The sequence below is a fragment of the Kogia breviceps genome, chromosome 11, assembly GCF_026419965.1.
Source record: "Kogia breviceps isolate mKogBre1 chromosome 11, mKogBre1 haplotype 1, whole genome shotgun sequence".
In the NCBI taxonomy this organism is placed as follows: Eukaryota; Metazoa; Chordata; class Mammalia; order Artiodactyla; family Physeteridae; genus Kogia; species Kogia breviceps.
In genome coordinates, this window is record NC_081320.1 from 59284382 (window position 1) to 59301431 (window position 17050).

Sequence of the window (17050 nt, forward strand, 5' to 3'; positions counted from 1 at the left end):
AGAATAGGGTCTCCTCCTCCTGCCGGATCAAAGAAGGTTGTATTTAGATTTTGGTCAGTTAGTAATATGGTGATTCCGGCTGCTAAGACGGGTAGGGATAGAAGGAGTAATACCGCTGTTACTAGGACTGATCATATGAAGAGAGGTGTTTGGTATTGGGTTATAGCGGGTGGTTTTATGTTGATAATCGTTGTAATAAAGTTGATAGCCCCAAGGATTGAGGAGACACCGGCTAAGTGTAGGGAAAAGATGGTAAGGTCAACTGAAGCTCCTGCATGTGCTAGGTTTCCGGCTAGAGGTGGGTAAACTGTTCAACCTGTGCCTGCGCCAGGTTCAACTATTGAGGATGCTATTAGTAACAGGAATGAAGGGGGGAGTAATCAGAAGCTTATGTTATTTATACGAGGAAAGACTATGTCAGGCGCTCCAATTATTAAAGGAACTAGTCAGTTTCCGAAACCACCAGTTATGATAGGCATGACTATGAAGAAGATTATCACAAAGGCGTGTGCTGTTACTAACACATTGTAGACTTGGTCGTCTCCAATTAGTGTGCCTGGCTGGCCTAACTCAGTGCGAATTAGTAGGCTTAGGCCAGTACCTACTATTCCTGCTCAGGTGCCGAATAATAGGTATAGGGTGCCAATGTCTTTGTGGTTAGTTGAAAATAGTCAGCGGTTTATGAACATAGGTAAAATGGCCGAGTAGGTATTAGACTGTAGATCTAAAGACAGAGGTTGAGTCCTCTTTTTACCGAGTCCTGTAGTGAATGATCATGTTGAATTGCAAATTCAAAGAAACAGCTTCAATCCTGCCGGGACTTCTCCTGCCTTTTTTTTCTCGCGGCGGGAGAAGTAGATTGAAGCCAGTTGATTAGGGTATTTAGCTGTTAACTAAAAATTCATGGGAAATGTATCCCTCCAATCTAGTGAGGATTTAGCTTAATTAAAGTGTTTGATTTGCATTCAGTTGATGTAAGATACAGTCTTGCAATCCTTATTAAGCAGGAATTAAGTGAATTGTACTTGCTTAGGGCTTTGAAGGCTCTTGGTCTGGGTCTAACCTAAACTCCTATAGTAAAATGGAGAGTATTGGGGTAAGGGGTAGGAGTATTGTAGACATTACAATTGCTGTTGTTAGGAGAGTTATTCGTTTTGTGGAGTGAAATTGTCATTTTATTTTTATGTTGTTTGTGGAGGGGAATAGAGTTAATGCTGTTGAGTAGGTGAGGCGTATGTAGAAGTATAGATTGAGCAGTGCTGTAATGGCTATGAAGATTGGTATAATAAGGGTTTCTTTTTTTGTTAATTCTTGGATGATTATTCATTTGGGTATGAATCCTGAAAGTGGTGGAAGTCCTCCTATGGCAAGTAGAGTGAGTATGGTGAGTGTTGTGGTGATGGGTGTTTTGTTTCATGTTTGAGATAAAGATAGTATAGTGGTGGTTGAGTTTTGGATAAGTAGTATGAATATGGTGAAAGTTATTGTGATGTAGATTATTAGGTTTAGCAAAGTTATGGTTGGGTTGTAGAGTAGAATGGTTGTTATTCATCCTATGTGGGCGATTGATGAGTAGGCTATAATTTTTCGGAGTTGTGTTTGATTTAGTCCTCCTCAGCCTCCAATTAAAATAGAGAGTAGGGATATAGTTAGTATTAGGTTTATGTTAATTGATGGTGAGATTTGATAGAGGATGGTTGGGGCACTAGTTTTTGTCATGTGAGCAGAATTAGGCCTGTGGTTAGGGGGATGCCCTGTGTGAATTCAGGTACTCAAAAGTGGAATGGTGATAGTCCTAGTTTGATAGCTAGGGCTATTGTTATTAGTATGGATGCTGTTGGGTTGAATAGTTTAGTGATAGTCCATTGGCCAGAGTGTGATAGGTTGATTATAACTGCTATTATGAGTAGTGTGGATGTGGTAGCTTGGGTTAGGAAGTATTTAGTGGAGGCTTCTATGGTCCGGGGATTAAAGATTTTTATTATGATGGGGATGATACCTATCATATTTATCTCAAACCTAATTCAGGTGAATAGTCAGTGAGAGCTGGTGATTACGATTATTGTGCCTAGGATGAGTGTTGCTAGTGTAATCATGAAGACGGATGGATTTACTAGTATGGGAAGGATATAAACCAACATTTTTGGGGTATGGGCCTGATAGCTTGTTTAGCTGACCTTACTGTAGATTGTAGTGTAGTAATATGGTAGCACAAAGAACTTTGAATTCTTAGGGGTAGGTTCGATTCCTATTATTCTAGAAATAAGGGGGTTTAAACCTCTATTATTTACTCTATCAAAGTAACTCTTTTATCAGACATATTTCTTATGTTTGAGGGGGAATGCCTGCTGTTATGATGGGTAGTGAGATATATCATATACAGAAGACTAATGTTAGAGGGAGGAAATTTTTTCAGAGTAAGTATATTAACTGATCATATCGGAATTGGGGGTAGGATGCCCGGATCCATACGAAAGATATTGTAAGTAACAGTGTTTTGAGGATGAGGTTTGTTGTGTGTAGTTCTGGTGTGTAGGGGTCGTGGAATGGCCCTAGGAACAGAATAGTTGTGAATATATTTATTATGATGATGTTAGCATATCCTGCTAGGAAGAAAAGGGCAAAGGGGCCAGCTGCATATTCTACATTGAAGCCAGATACGAGTTCTGATTCTCCTTCTGTTAGGTCAAAGGGGGCTCAGTTGGTCTCTGCTAGGGTGGAGATGAATCATATTATGGCTAGTGGTCATGAGGGGAAGAGTAGTCAAAGTTGTTCTTGGGTTGTTTTTAGTGTTGATAGGGTGAAGGAGCCATTTATTAGTAGAACTGATAGGAGGATGATAGCTAGTGTTACTTCGTATGAGATTGTGCTACTGCCCAGAGGGCTCCAATTAGTGCGTATTTTGAGTCGGAGGCTCAGCCGGATCATAGGATGGAGTAGACAGCTAAGCTGGATATCGCTAGTATGAATAGTACTCCTAGGTTTATGTTAATAAGGGGTATGGTATAGGTAGGGGGCTTCATATCATAAGGGCTAGGGTTAGGGCCAGTACAGGTGCGATAATGAATATAGTGGTGAAAGATGGGGCTGGTCGTAGGGGTTCTTCGGGAAATAGTTTAATTGCGTCAGCAAAGGGTTGGAGTAGTCCATGTGGACCTACAATGTTTGGCCCTTTTCAGAGTTGTATATAGCCTAGGATTTTATGTTTTACTAATGTTAGGAATGCTATGGCTAGAAGGATGGGGAGGATAAGTATTAGGATGTTAATTATAAACATTTTGTTGGGGAGGGGATTTGAACCTCTGGGTATAAAAGTTTAAGTTTTATGCAATTGCCTAACTCTGCCACCTCAACAAAGCCCTGGTCTTGGGCAGATTTAGTTTGCGCTTATTTATTAAATTAAGATTAGATCATTAATTGTTTGAAGACGCTTATTTAAAGTTGGCGTTATTTCTCTTGTCCTTTCGTACTGGGAGAAATGCGTAATAGATAGAAACCGACCTGGATTACTCTGGTCTGAACTCAGATCACGTAGGACTTTAATTGTTGAGCAAACAAACCCTTAATAGCGGTTGCACCATTAGGATGTCCTGATCCAACATCGAGGTAGTAAACCCTATTGTCGATATGGACTCTAGAATAGGATTGCGCTGTTATCCCTAGGGTAACTTGTTCTGTTGATCAATATTTTGGATCAATAAGTGATGTTATGCTTTGGCTAGTAGTCCTAGGCTTTAATCACTCTGAGGGGTTTTTATACTCTGAGATGGCCCCAACCGAAATTGTCAACCCATATAAAGTTTTGTTATCCCTTGGTGGTTTGAAGTTGTGATTTTTGGGTTGATTAATTGAAGCTCCATAGGGTCTTCTCGTCTTGTTTTGTTATTCCCGCCTCTTCACAGGAAGGTCAATTTCACTGATTAAAAGTAAGACAGTAAAACCCTCGTGTGGCCATTCATACAAGTCCTTATTTAGAGAACAAGTGATTATGCTACCTTTGCACGGTCAGGATACCGCGGCTGTTTAACGATTAGTCACTGGGCAGGCAGTGCCTCTAATATTGGTTATGCTAGAGGTGATGTTTTTGGTAAACAGGCGATGTTTGTGTTTGCCGAGTTCCTTTTACTTTTTTTAATCTTTCCTTAATGCACACCTATGTTGGGTTAACAGTGTATTTAATAAATGATTTAGCGATGGGTTCTATTTATTAGCTGTTAATTATCAGTATACTATCAGTTACTGATGTAAGCTTGTGTGAGGAGAAAAATTTCTTGTTACTCATTAACAGTATTGCTTCTATAGTCATATAGATTAGTCCAATAGTCAGGCTAGGAGTTGGTTCATTTATTGTTGGAATTATAACACAATTTTATTGTTGAGCTTGAACGCTTTCTTAATTGATGGCTGCTTTTAGGTCGACTATGGTATGTGTGTGTTTATTTTACTCTCTAGTTAAGGTTGTATCCATTTCTAAAAAGCTGTACCTTTTTAGACTAATGATTAAATATACATTGGAACTTAATGTGGTTCTTGGTATTATTTAACATTGAACTGAAATTCTTTTCTTGGACAACTAGCTATCACCGGGCTCGTTAGGCTTTTCACCTCTACTTATAAGTCTTCTCATTATTTTGCCACATAGATGAGTTCGTTCTAGGTACTGCTTGTAAATAGCTCGTCTGGTTTCGGGTAGCTTAGCTTAAGGTCTCTTTGCTAAGTTATTACTAGTTAAATCATTATGCAAAAGGTACAAGGGGTAAGCTTTGCTTTTTTTTTACTTTTAGTATATCTTTCATCTTTCCCTTACGGTACTTTCTCTATAGCATCACTGGTATTTAGATTTCTATCTCCTATACTTTGAATGTGTGATGAATGTTTTATTTGATTGATTTGTGATAGTAAAGGTTGAGAAGTGTGAGCTAGATTTAGTTCAAGATACACACGAGTTGTGGAATCTTCTAGGTGTAAACTAGATGCTTTGTTTAAGCTATATCTTGTTTTATCCAAGCACACTTTCCAGTATGCTTACCTTGTTACGACTTGTCTCCTCTCGTATGGTTGCTCAACGTGGGTTGATTAATTGAGGCTTCGCTGTGGTACTTGAGGAGGGTGACGGGCGGTGTGTACGTGCCTCATGGCCTTATTCAATTAAGCACTCTGCTCTTAATTTACTACTAAATCCTCCTTTAGTTTTTAGATTTCATAAAAACTTTTGTGTGAATATAAAGGGTGTTCTTGGTATAGAAAATGTAGCCCATTTCTTCCCATCCCATGAGTTACACCTTGACCTAACGTTTTTATGTAGGGTAATTATGCTTACTTTCGTTCCTTTTTAGGGTTTGCTGAAGATGGCGGTATATAGACTGAAGTAGCAAGGGTTGGTGAGGCTGATCGGGGTTTATCGGTTACAGAACAGGCTCCTCTAGAGGGGTATGAAGCACCGCCAAGTCGTTTGAGTTTTAGGCTGTTGCTAGTAGTACTCTGGCAAATAGTCTTGTTTTATGACTATTTAGGTTTACGGCTAAGCATAGTGGGGTATCTAATCCCAGTTTGGGCCTTAGCTGTCGTGTAGTTAGATTGTATTAAAGTCACTTTCGTGGTTTAGCTTGGTTTTAACTGTGGCTTTTTACAGCTTAGTCAGGGCTTGACTTTATTTTGTGTGACTCCTTGACACTCTTTACGCCGTATGCACCCTTTACGCCGTATGCTTGTTAGCTTGGGTCAATCGTATGACTGCGGTGGCTGGCACGAAATTTACCAACCCTAATTAACATGGCTTAGTCAAACTTTTGTTCATGGCTTAATTTTTATCACTGCTGTGTCCCGTGGGGATGTGGCTAATCAAGGTGTTATGAGCCTCTGGTGTAGCGTGCTTGATACCCTCTCCTTTTGATCTTTGTGATTTGGAGGGCATTTTCACCGAGATGTAGCTACTTGCATGTGTAAATCTGTTAAGAGCTAATAAGAAGGCTGCGACCAAACCTTTATGTTAGTGGGACTGGAAAGTCCATCTAGACATTTTCAGTGTATTGCTTTATGGAAAATTTAAGCTACATCAACTTGTTAATACACGAAGGACGTTTGTATAGTTGTATTATGGGGCTTGTGTCAGATTTAGTATTGATTTATGAAAAACATGCCTTGTAAATCTAGGGAGCAACCTGTCTAGGGGGGTGGTGAGTATCTAAGAAGGTGGTTAGTATTGAATGGGGGCGGGGGAAAGCCCTCATGAAATACAGTTTTTTTTACTCTAGGGGGGAATAGTAAAGTGCTATGTCCTGTAACCATTAATTAACTATGTCTTATAGTCATTAATTTAAGCAGGGACGAGGAGAGGTGCCTGATCAAAAATACACACAAGTCCAGCTACGACCAACTCTGACTGCGGTGGGGCTGCCCCGTCGGCCATAGGGGAGTCTATGCAAATCCCCCCCCAAAAAAAGATACCAGAGGCATGAAAATCCACCCGTGACCAGATTAAGAGACAACTAGTAACTAATCCATCGAGATGTCTTATTTAAGGGGAACGAGTAGGCGATTTTAGATGGCCATGGCCCTGAAGTAAGAACCAGATGTCTTATAAAGATCATTAAATAGCTACCCTCACAATTGATGGGCCCAGTGCGAGAAGAGGGATCCCTGTGAGCGGGTTGCTGGTTTCACGCGGCATGGTGATTAAGCTCGTGATCTAATGGAGCAGCCATAGTGTTAACTGACTAGAACTGATTTAAGATCATGTATTATGTACGATCAATAATGTTTATGTAATATGTAAAATTAATGAAATTTAATACGAGCTTTAACTTCCCATGGGGAAAATAATTGAATGCACAGTTATACATAGCATGTACATGTATGTATGTGCTTACTAATGCTCACTAAGAGAGATGGCAACACTAAAACAAGCAGCTATTAGCAATGGCATTTGGGCTGTGAGTGGTTTGTAGATGTTGAGAGTGAAATATTTCAAAATGGAACTGAGTGGAAAAGCCAAATTCAAATTGATAAAGGAGCTGTACATGTGCTTTATTTAACTTCAGACAGACTTTTGACTACTTTTGTCATATACAAATGTGTACAACAAAGCTTGAAATTGTATTTCCATTTTACTTAATTAGATTAGTGCAAGACCTGCATAATAATCAACAGTTAGTAGCCTCACTACTACTGGGGTTTAGAATTTCAAAATAATTGCTGCTTTTGAAGTTTGGTCTGTCCTCTGGGAATGAGGTCAGTTGGTTGATTTTTGGTGTCGCTAAGGTTGGTTTTACTTGTATTTGTGTGGTCCAACTAAAAGACCTCAATTTTCTTTAACTAGAGTAGGTAGACATAAAAATAGAATGCATTTAAAAAATTCTGAAGAAGTAATTAAGGATTTTTTTAAAAATTAAAGACTGCCTGCTTTAACAAAAATAAGTTCAAGTACTATTTTTTTCCACATTTTAAAAGAAATTGGTAATGAAACCTCAGTGCATGTTTTCTCTCCAACATGAATAATAGGAATTTGAAATCCATTATAATTACAATCAGGGTGTTTTCTCTCCAGGTTTTAGATATCTACGGTGTGTGGCCTGCAAAGAGAACAGCTTTACATAATTACAAAAGACGAGGAAGATTGGTTTCAGAAAAGCCAATAGTGGAACAGACTATTACACATAAAATTCTGGGCAAGAAGACAGTGACAATACTGAGAGAGAGCGCGCTCAAGAGAGCGATACTAAGAACCCATTCAGAAATCAAGAAAACCCAAATAGCATTTATCCAAGCAGAGCAGCTCTGCAGTTTTCTGTTAAGCAAAAGGAAGGCAGATGTTCCATCTCGTCCCTGTTGGGAAGATTTTCATTTGCAGCTGGGTGATGTTTTAAAATAAGGCTTTCATAAGTACTGCTTTGTAGAAGGAAGTCGAATTTCATGACAGCCAAGAGGAGTTTTGGGCCACTCTTGTAGCTCTCAGATGAGCAGTTCAAACTTTGACTTAAAAGGAACATGTAGGAATGGAAAAAGTTCAAGCCTTAGAGTTAAGGACCTTATGCCTGCCTGGCCATTAAGTCAGGCTATCTACCTTTTCATGCTCCAGTTTCTTCATCGGCTGAGCAGATTATAATAACACACTGTGACTGTGTGAAATGGGTTGGTACACCTCTTAACTTCCCTGAATCTTGGTAGTTTTATCTGTAAAATGAGATCATTTATGACTTTTGAGAATGTCTAGGTAAGGGGCCTTCATATTTCTTGTAAGCTAATTCTCAATTAACTCCATATTTGTCATATTCTATGGCCCTGCTATTTGCCTTTTATGTTTCATGGAGTGTTTATGAAGATGAAATAAGACCATGTACAGGTCGGTGCTTTAAAGGCTATAAAGGGCTACCTAAAAATCAAAGTGGGACTCTTATTGTTAATACAGCATTGGATTTTGAAACAAGTTCCAGGTTTTGGTCAAAATGTTTATAAATCATATATCCAATGTGGGGTAGGATCATTGGGGGAAATTTCTTACCCTAAAATTAGTAAACATATGAGATAGAATTTGGACCCAGGTCAGTCTGATTAAGGTCTATGTGTCTGATGATTACCTGTATTGGTAGGTAGATGACTGTTGTTAAAAGGTAAACTAAGGCATATTAAAAATTTTAAGAGTCTATTTGAGCAAGAATGGATTTGAATCAGGCAACATTCAATCTAGCAGATACAAAGGAGCTCTGAATAGCTTTACAAAATGAATGACTTTTATAGCCAGAAAGAATGGGAATGAGGAAGTTATACTAGGCAAAAAAAAAAAAAAAAAGGTTATTGCAAGGTTACTTTCCTTTAGGGGATGACAGTAGTCTATCAGGCAGACTACCTAACTGTTGATCAGGTGATTCCTGGTTGACTGGCTTAAGATTCCATTTATGAGAGCTGTAAATGTAATTCAGTCTTGGTTTGGTGATGTGGGTCTTGGCATAAAGAACTCTATTTTGGGCCTGTTGTCTTTTTTTTTTTTTTTTTAAAAAACATTATCTGTAATGGTGAGAATGCCCACTACTCAAACTGGTTTAGAGGGAATTCTGATAAAGGGGTTTGAAACTTCTTCACCCATTTTCTTTGGGTTCTTTCCATTAAGGGTAAAAAGTCCAAAAAACCACTTCCTTGCTTCTCTCAATAGGCCTCTGTTAACATCAAGAGAGAGGTGCTCTGAAATGTTTTGATTTCACTGAGGGGTCTGATGAGTTACAGCCCTTATGATTAGGTTATTGATATAGGAAATATGCATTTTCCCTTACTGGTGATGTAAGATTGATGTAACTTGAGTTTTTTTATTTAACAGGGGCTGGGAGTCTAAATGTATTGTTAAAAGTCTGTGAATGGCTGAGGTTTTCTTAAATTTTATAGCCTAACTTACTGGTAATGTAGCTCATAAAATCTCAGGAAGATAAGACTCTATGAAAATATAAACTTTATTATTAAAGAGTTGAAGTGTTTATACTGAGCTGTGAATTGTGGTGGTATGTGTGTGTGTGCTGTTCCCTGGCAGCTGACAAACACAGTGAGGTCATCGGCATGTGCTAAGATCCTGAGAGTTACACTCATGTCTGGCTCAGGGTCAAGAAGCACCATGTATATAAAAGGGAGAATGTCTTGCTGTGCAACAGACTGGGTGTGGAATGGAAGGAAGTGGAGGGAGCCTGAGATGTAGCAAAGGTTTCCAGATTGAGTGACTGGGATGGTGGGGACAGGAAGAGAAGCAGGTAGGCTCTCAACAGTACAGATATGTACCTCAGAAGAGGGATCTGTACTTGATATGCAGAATTGGGATTAAGCAGCTTTGGGAGGATGGGATCACCTGTGGGAAGAGATGGACCTGGGGAAGGGCTATGCCATGAGATTCCCTTCTCTGAGCTGGTTTTAAACAGAGGCAGGTACAGAACAAAGAGAAGAAAATGGTACTAGCAAATCCATTGGGGGGCAACATAACCTACGCCTACTCCAGGGCTTTAGCACATTTCACACTCATTGTCTAAAAAATTCTTTCCCCATCTAACTCTGTGGGTCATTGCCTCATCCTTTTCAGAACTTGGCTGAAATGTCACCTTCTCAGTGAAGCCTTCAATGACTGCTCCATTTAAAACTACAATCTCTCCCATGCTCAGCATTCTCCATTCCCGTCTTACATCATTTTTTTCCTAAAGCACATATCCCCGTATGCCATACTCTAAGTTTAACTGAATGGTTTGTTTAACGTTGGCCTCCATCCACTAAAATGATCAGCTTCAGGAGATCAGGGACTCTTGTTTACTTTGCATCTCTGGAATCACTGAGATTGCCTGACACGTAGTAGGATCTCCAAAAATACTTGTTGAAAGAACAAGTCGGCTCATAGGGACCTAAAGGCCCAGCTCTCATGTGATCATTAGCCTTGGAAATGTAGGAGGACCCAATTTTGGTGGGAGAGTGAAAAAAAGATTATACACTAAGACTTGATAGCAGGAAACTTGAGGCCACATTTTGTGACTAGAAAATGTTTAAAGAAGACAAATAGCAAAGCAATTTGTCTTCCAGAGAGGATAATTCAGAATATTAATGGGGCTGCTGATAAATTCTTCGAGAAAATTAAGGATGTACTCACAGTGTTTGTGCAGCTGGAGATTGATGACAAGGGAGCTGGTTTGGAGGGACGTCAGTGGGTCTGAAAAATCAGGCAGGCTGTGATTTGGTTTAGGTGAGCATAATGATCACTCCTGTATACTCAAGGTGGTTATAAGTGGTAGGTCAGTCTTGGTTTCTTAAAGTGCTTTTTAAAAATGATCTCTATAATTCAGAGAAATTAAGGATTAGAACAGAGAAATTACCTGGGTTGATAAAATGAAGAGAATGAATATGCTGGATTCACTAGAACTTGAAATTAAGTTGTTGTAGAGAAAATGCAATTTTCCGAATGACATAACTTAATTTTTAAAAAATGATTTAAGGATACATTGAGATATATGGAAAACTCAGTTTAGTGTGAAATTTTTTATTGCACAGTTGTAAAAGGATGTAACCCAATTGTGGGTCAGACCTTACAAGTTTCCCTCTTGGATTCTCAGAAGGTCTGGTTGGCTCGTGGACTTCCTGGAAGTGTAACTTTGCACACTGGGAAGTCAAGTGGATGTCCAGGACCCCATCTGAGGTGGCCATTGCATGGTCCTAGGAAAAGACCTGTATGTGGTGTGAAGTCCAAGAGGCAAGGCTTGATTGAATTCTGTTCAAATGATGAGCTGACCAACATAATCTGTATTTAAAAGCTTATTTTCTAAAGCACCAATGACTGCATACTGTTTGCATACATTCATTTACTTTTTCTGGAAGGAGAGTTTGGATAATTGTACCTTCTCAACAGGAGTAATACCTGTCTTATCTTTCCATGGGCTGATCATTTTCCATGTTGCTTTCATTTCTGGGTCTTGTCAGTAACACAGTTCGGTCAGTGAAGCTGACACGGGGCTGCTCCTTTCTTCCCTGGAGATGATCTTCCACTCTTCTCCCCTCCCTATTTTCTAAAAAAGAAATATCTGATTTGTCTAGCTTGATTAAGGGAAAATAGGCCTTCTGATCCAGTGGGGGGAGGTAATTCTCCCCAAAGAAATCACGAATGTGAAATAGACAGTGGGCGATGAAAAAGTAGCCAATATCCAAAAACTGATGGATTAAGAGAGCACTAAAATGTAAGTAAACTGCTCTGGCCCTGTATGTGGCCATAGCAGTTTAATTTCTGTGCCTGACATTTAATTTTGGATACTTCTAGCCCCTTGATGTTTTCTTCCATAGTTTATCAGAGTGCTGGTAGACAATTAGTTGACTTTTGTTTTTTGATGTCTCGTGTGATGAGATTATTGGCTCTATAAATCTCCTGTCTGCTAACCTGTATCCTTTAGGTGAATGAAAATAGGATTTGGAGTAAAACAATTTAGGTAGGAAGTTATTAAACAGTATTCTAGAATTATACTTCCAGTAGTTTTAATGTTGTAGCTTTATTGGCATATTTTCATCATGATACTTCCCAGTGGGAGATCTGTTTTCAGCTTGATCCATATTTAGGAAGAGACGTCCTACCATAAGGTTTTTTGTTGTTGTTGTTAGTTTTGCTGTAATAATGCTGTGTAACAAATAACTCCCCAAATCGCAGTGGCTAGCAACATTTATTTCTCACTCATTTGTCTGAAGATCCAGTGACTCTGATGGGCTCTGCTGTGCTTGGTTGGGCTTAGATAGGATAGACGGTAAGAGGATGGACAAAGGTAGTATGAGGCTGGCAAGCTCCCCAAATGCTTGGATGCCAAGCATTTGCTGATTCCACCCCGTGCCTGGCACTTGTGTCTTTCAGTCCTGGCTGGGCATTGCCACCTCCCCCTGGGCCAGCACCACCCACGTACCTCTTGGCAGAGGCCACAATTGATTGACTTGCTGTTGAGCTGATGCTCTTTGGCATGGCTGCATTTCGATTGTAGAGGGAGCAGTTATGCCCAGAGCCCGGGGTGTCAGCATCAGCAGTCGGACCTGAGCACCGTGTGCTGCACGACATGACACGTGGCACTGGAAGAACTGCCCAGCATGGAAGATTCTCAGGGGTTGCTAGATTCATCCCTGATGGCATCAGGTCTGCCAGCCGCTCAGAGGATAAGGAGTCACTGGCAGGGCAGAAGTGGGCCTCCTCACAGACTTTGGGCACCATCCCTAAACAGAGAAGCTCCTCCAGGTTCATCAAGAGAAAGAAGTTTGATGATGAGCTGGTGGAGAGCAGCCTGGCTAAGTCCTCTACCCAGGCGAAGGGGACCAGTGGGGTAGAACCAGGGTGGTGTTCAGGGAGTGAACCCTCCTCCAGTGAGAAGAAGGTATCTAAGGCCCCCAGCACCCCTGTGCCACCCAGCCCAGCCCCAGCGCCTGGACTCACCACGCATGTGAAGAAGAGCAAAGAGCCAGTCCTGGTGACCAAGGATCTGGGCCACTGGAAGCCTGTAGATGACCTCCTGCTCATCAATGCCGTATTGCAGACCAATGACCTGACATCTGTCCAACTGGTTGTGAAGTTCAGCTGTCACTTCACCCTGCGGGAAGTCCAGGAGCACTGGTACGCCCTGCTCTACGATCCTGTCATCTCCAAGCTGGCCTGCCAGGCCATGAGACAGCTGCACCCAGAGGCCATTGCCGCCATCCAGAGCAAGGCCCTGTTTAGCAAGGCTGAGGAGCAGCTGCTGAGCAAGGTGGGATCGACCAGCCAGCCCACCTTGGAGACCTTCCAGGACCTGCTGCACAGACACCCCAATGCCTTCTACCTGGCCCGTACTGACAAGGCTCTGCAGGCCCAGTGGCAGCTCATGAAACCGTATTACCTGTTGGAGGACCAGATAGCCACTGCCCAAGGGGGACCAAGTGCTGAATTTCTCCATCACAGAGGATTTGATTGATGACAGTAAGCTCAGTGACATGAGAGATGAAGTCCTAGAACGTGAGCTGACAGTGGCTGACTGATGCCAGAAACAAGAGATCCGGCAGCTGGAACAGGAACTGCATAAGTGGCTGGTGCTAGTAGATAGCATCACAGGCATGAACTCTCCGGACTTTGACAACCAGACCCTGGCAGTGCTGTGGGGCTACATGGTGCGATGCACTTGAGAAAGATCACCCTAGGCAGAGCAACTGAGGATAACCAGATTGATGCGGACCTGTCTCTGGAGGGTCCGGCCTGGAAGATCTCCCAGAAGCAAGGTGTCATCAAACTGAAAAACAACGGTGATTTCTTCATTGCCATTGAGGCCTGGTGGCCCATCTACATCAATGGACGGTCTGTGCTGTGTGGTTCCAAATGGTGCCTTAGCAACAGCTCCATGGTGGAGATGGCCAGCCTGTAATTCGTCTTCCTCGTCTACAAGGACCTCATTGCCCTTATTCAGGCCGAGGCTGCCAAGATCACGCTGCAGTGAGAAGTGGTGGCAGGACCCATGGGCTCTCTCTGGCCTCAGTTTCCCCTGCCATCCCAGACCCCTGGAGCTGGGAACTCAGGCTCCTGGAAAAAACCAGAGAGGGCTGAGGGAGATTCAGTTCCTGGCCCCTTGATCTGAGCCTCTGTGGGAGGGCGGAGCTGGCCCTGGGGAAGCCCCTAGAGGCTGGGACCCTCAGGCTGCCTTAGTGCCAGAGCCCCTCTCCTTCTCTCTGTCTGCAGAGGACCCTACCCATTCCCCCAGATTCCCACCTTTGCCCCGTGTCTCCAGCTGATTAGCTTCAGACTTTTCCTTTATTATTTTTCTTTTGTAAATACAAAGCACTGAGTTCTGAAGTAAAAAGAAGAAACACAAAAGGATACGTTGAGAGTGATAATCCATACTCCAGAATATGGTGACATGTAAAACAAATATACAAAATACATATATATTATATTATTCACATATAAAATACATATATATTATTCACATATAAAATAAGCAAAATCACATATATAATAAACTGATATTTTGTGGCTCTAATATCTACCTTCCAACTTTGTAATGCAATGAACTAAGAAAGTACCACCAGGTGGGAATTGTCTCACTTCTGGTCTTGTCCAGACTATCACTTTCATTGTCTTGGTTCTGTATGTGGACTGATCAGCACTTGATTCTTTTTTTTTTTTGGTGGTATACGGGCCTCTCACTGCTGTGGCCTCTCCCGTTGCGGAGCGCAGGCTCAGTGGCCATGGCCCACGGGCCTAGCCGCTCCGCGGCATGTGAGATCTTCCCGGACCGGGGCACGAACCCGTGTTCCCTGCATCGGCAGGCGGACTCTCAACCACTGCGCCACCAGGGAAGCCCAGCACTTGATTCTTAATGACCTTCCATAGTATTCAGTCTCTGCATTGACAGGGTTGCCTCCTTATACATCAAGATTCTTATACTCAATGTAGATAATTCCCAATATATCTGTCTATAGCTTAAGGAAATAAAGAGTTTACATCAGCTGTATTCTTTTTCTCTCTTGCTATCCTTGAATGGCATTTTACCCAGATATATTTCTTGAATGACTATACAGGGTAATGTGTGAGCTAGTGGATGAATGAGATAGATATGATTCTTGCACTTGTCACATTCACAACTCCTCCATCAATAAAGGCCCTGCTGGAACAGAAGGCACGTTGGTCTTCTTCAATATGCCATCTTCTAAACGCCTGAGAATCACTTGAGAAATGATCTCTCTGTGCATTGGAGTCTCTTCTCTGCTTGTAGGGGGCTTGGGATGGGGAAATACTCCTCCCTTCCTAGGATAGTTTGTGTGGGACATTAATGAGATTCCTTTGGTTTGTTTGAGATAAGTGGTTGTTTATAGTTTAAATATTTCTTATGTGCCTATGTAGAATAGAATTCCTCTTTCTTCTCTGAACTTAAAACACTGTTAATAAGTGAACTCCATAGAAAGAAAGATGACTTTTTGAAAAGCAGTTGATCCTTGAACAATGTAGGGGTTAAGAGTGCCCACCCTCCCCACAGTTGAAAAACCACAGATAATTTATAGTCCCTTTCTGTATATAGTATGTGGTTCTTCCGTATCTGTGGTTCTGCATCAGCTGATTCAACCAACCAACTATTGTGTAGTGCTGAAGTATTTACTATTGAAAAAAAAATCTGCATATAAGTGGAACTGCATATAAGTAAAGTTCAAACCTGTGTTGCTCAAGAGTCAAAGTACTATATCCTAAGTTGTCAATTATATCTTGTTTTTCTCCTCTGTGCTGGAGTACAAATTACCAGGTGGAAGAAGGGTAGAGTAGTTCATTGAAATTATTTTAAAGGAAAATAAAGCCCATGTGCAACCACTAGACTATTAAAATTGTGTTCTTATTAAGAAAGGAGCGTTTGAATAAAAATTCAACTTGTTTTTTTAAAAAGTCAAATTTGAAAAATTGAAGGTAAAATGGAAGAGTATCTTCACAAATGTTCTGGAAGTTTCTAGGTATATTATTCCAAATTGGTGATGTTAATATTTTAAAATAATAATACCTGCATGGTTTATTATTCTCCAGGGATACTCTGATCATTGGAGTTGTGCTATTTATTTATTAGATAGTGTTGGAAGTGAATTGAGAGGTACTGAGAGAGACAATTCAAGAGTTGCTGAATTTTCCCTGAGGTTTCCAAGTTTGTGCATACATAATGGTTTTAGTCACTTATTCATTTTTCTCCCTACCTTACTGCCAAATGCCTACTTTGTGTTTGTACAAATTTTTGTTTCTCAAGAAAAAAATCTATTTCTGAAAAATATCATATTGTATCTCCAAACTTCTCTTAAAGCTTTTTCTCTTAATTTTCAGTATGCATAATTTCACTTCTCTTTTTTCACTGCCAATGTCTTAATTGATATTTTAATACTCTCTTAGTTTTTCATTGTTCATCAGTTTATTGTCCTATAAAACATGGATTCGATCCCTGGGGCTCTACAAAAACTACAATTGATTCTTCCATTGCCTCAAACAAAACATGGCTTTTTCTTTCAACAGTATTGTATTAATTGTCTATTGTTGCACAATAAATTATCACAAAATTAGTGACTTAAAACAACACACAATTTATTATCCCACTGTTTCTGTGGGCCAGGTATTTTGAGCACTGCCAAAACGTGGTCTTTGCTTCAGGATGTCTCAGAAGGCTGCAGTGAAATCATTGGTCAGGGTTGGGATCTCATCTGAAGGTTCAACTGAGTTTGCATACTTATTGGCAGGATTCAGTTTCTTGAGGCTGTTGATCCAGAGGCCTCAGTTCTTTGTTGGGCTGTTGACCACTTTCTTTTTTTTTTTTCGATATCTTTATTGGACTATAATTGCTTTACAATGGTGTGTTAGTTTCTGCTTTATAACAAAGTGAATCAGTTATACATATACATATATCCCCATATCTCTTCCCTCTTGCATCTTCTTCTCTCCCATCCTCCCTATCGCACCCCTCTGGGTGGTCACTAAGCACCGAGCTGATCTCCCTGTGCTATGCGGCCGCTTCCCACTAGCTATCTATTTTACATTTGGTAGAGTATATATGTCCATGCCACTCTCTCATTTTGTCCCAGT

At 40.9% G+C, this 17050-nt stretch overlaps 1 long non-coding RNA gene and 1 pseudogene across 2 annotated transcripts in view; both read left to right on the forward strand.

Moving 5' to 3' along the window:
• The window catches only part of LOC136792156 (uncharacterized), a 480451-nt gene that overhangs the window by 26035 nt on the left and 437366 nt on the right, over positions 1–17050 (forward strand). The gene's annotated exons all lie outside the window — the stretch shown is intronic.
• Positions 12543–13982, forward strand: LOC131765387 (microspherule protein 1 pseudogene; annotated as a pseudogene).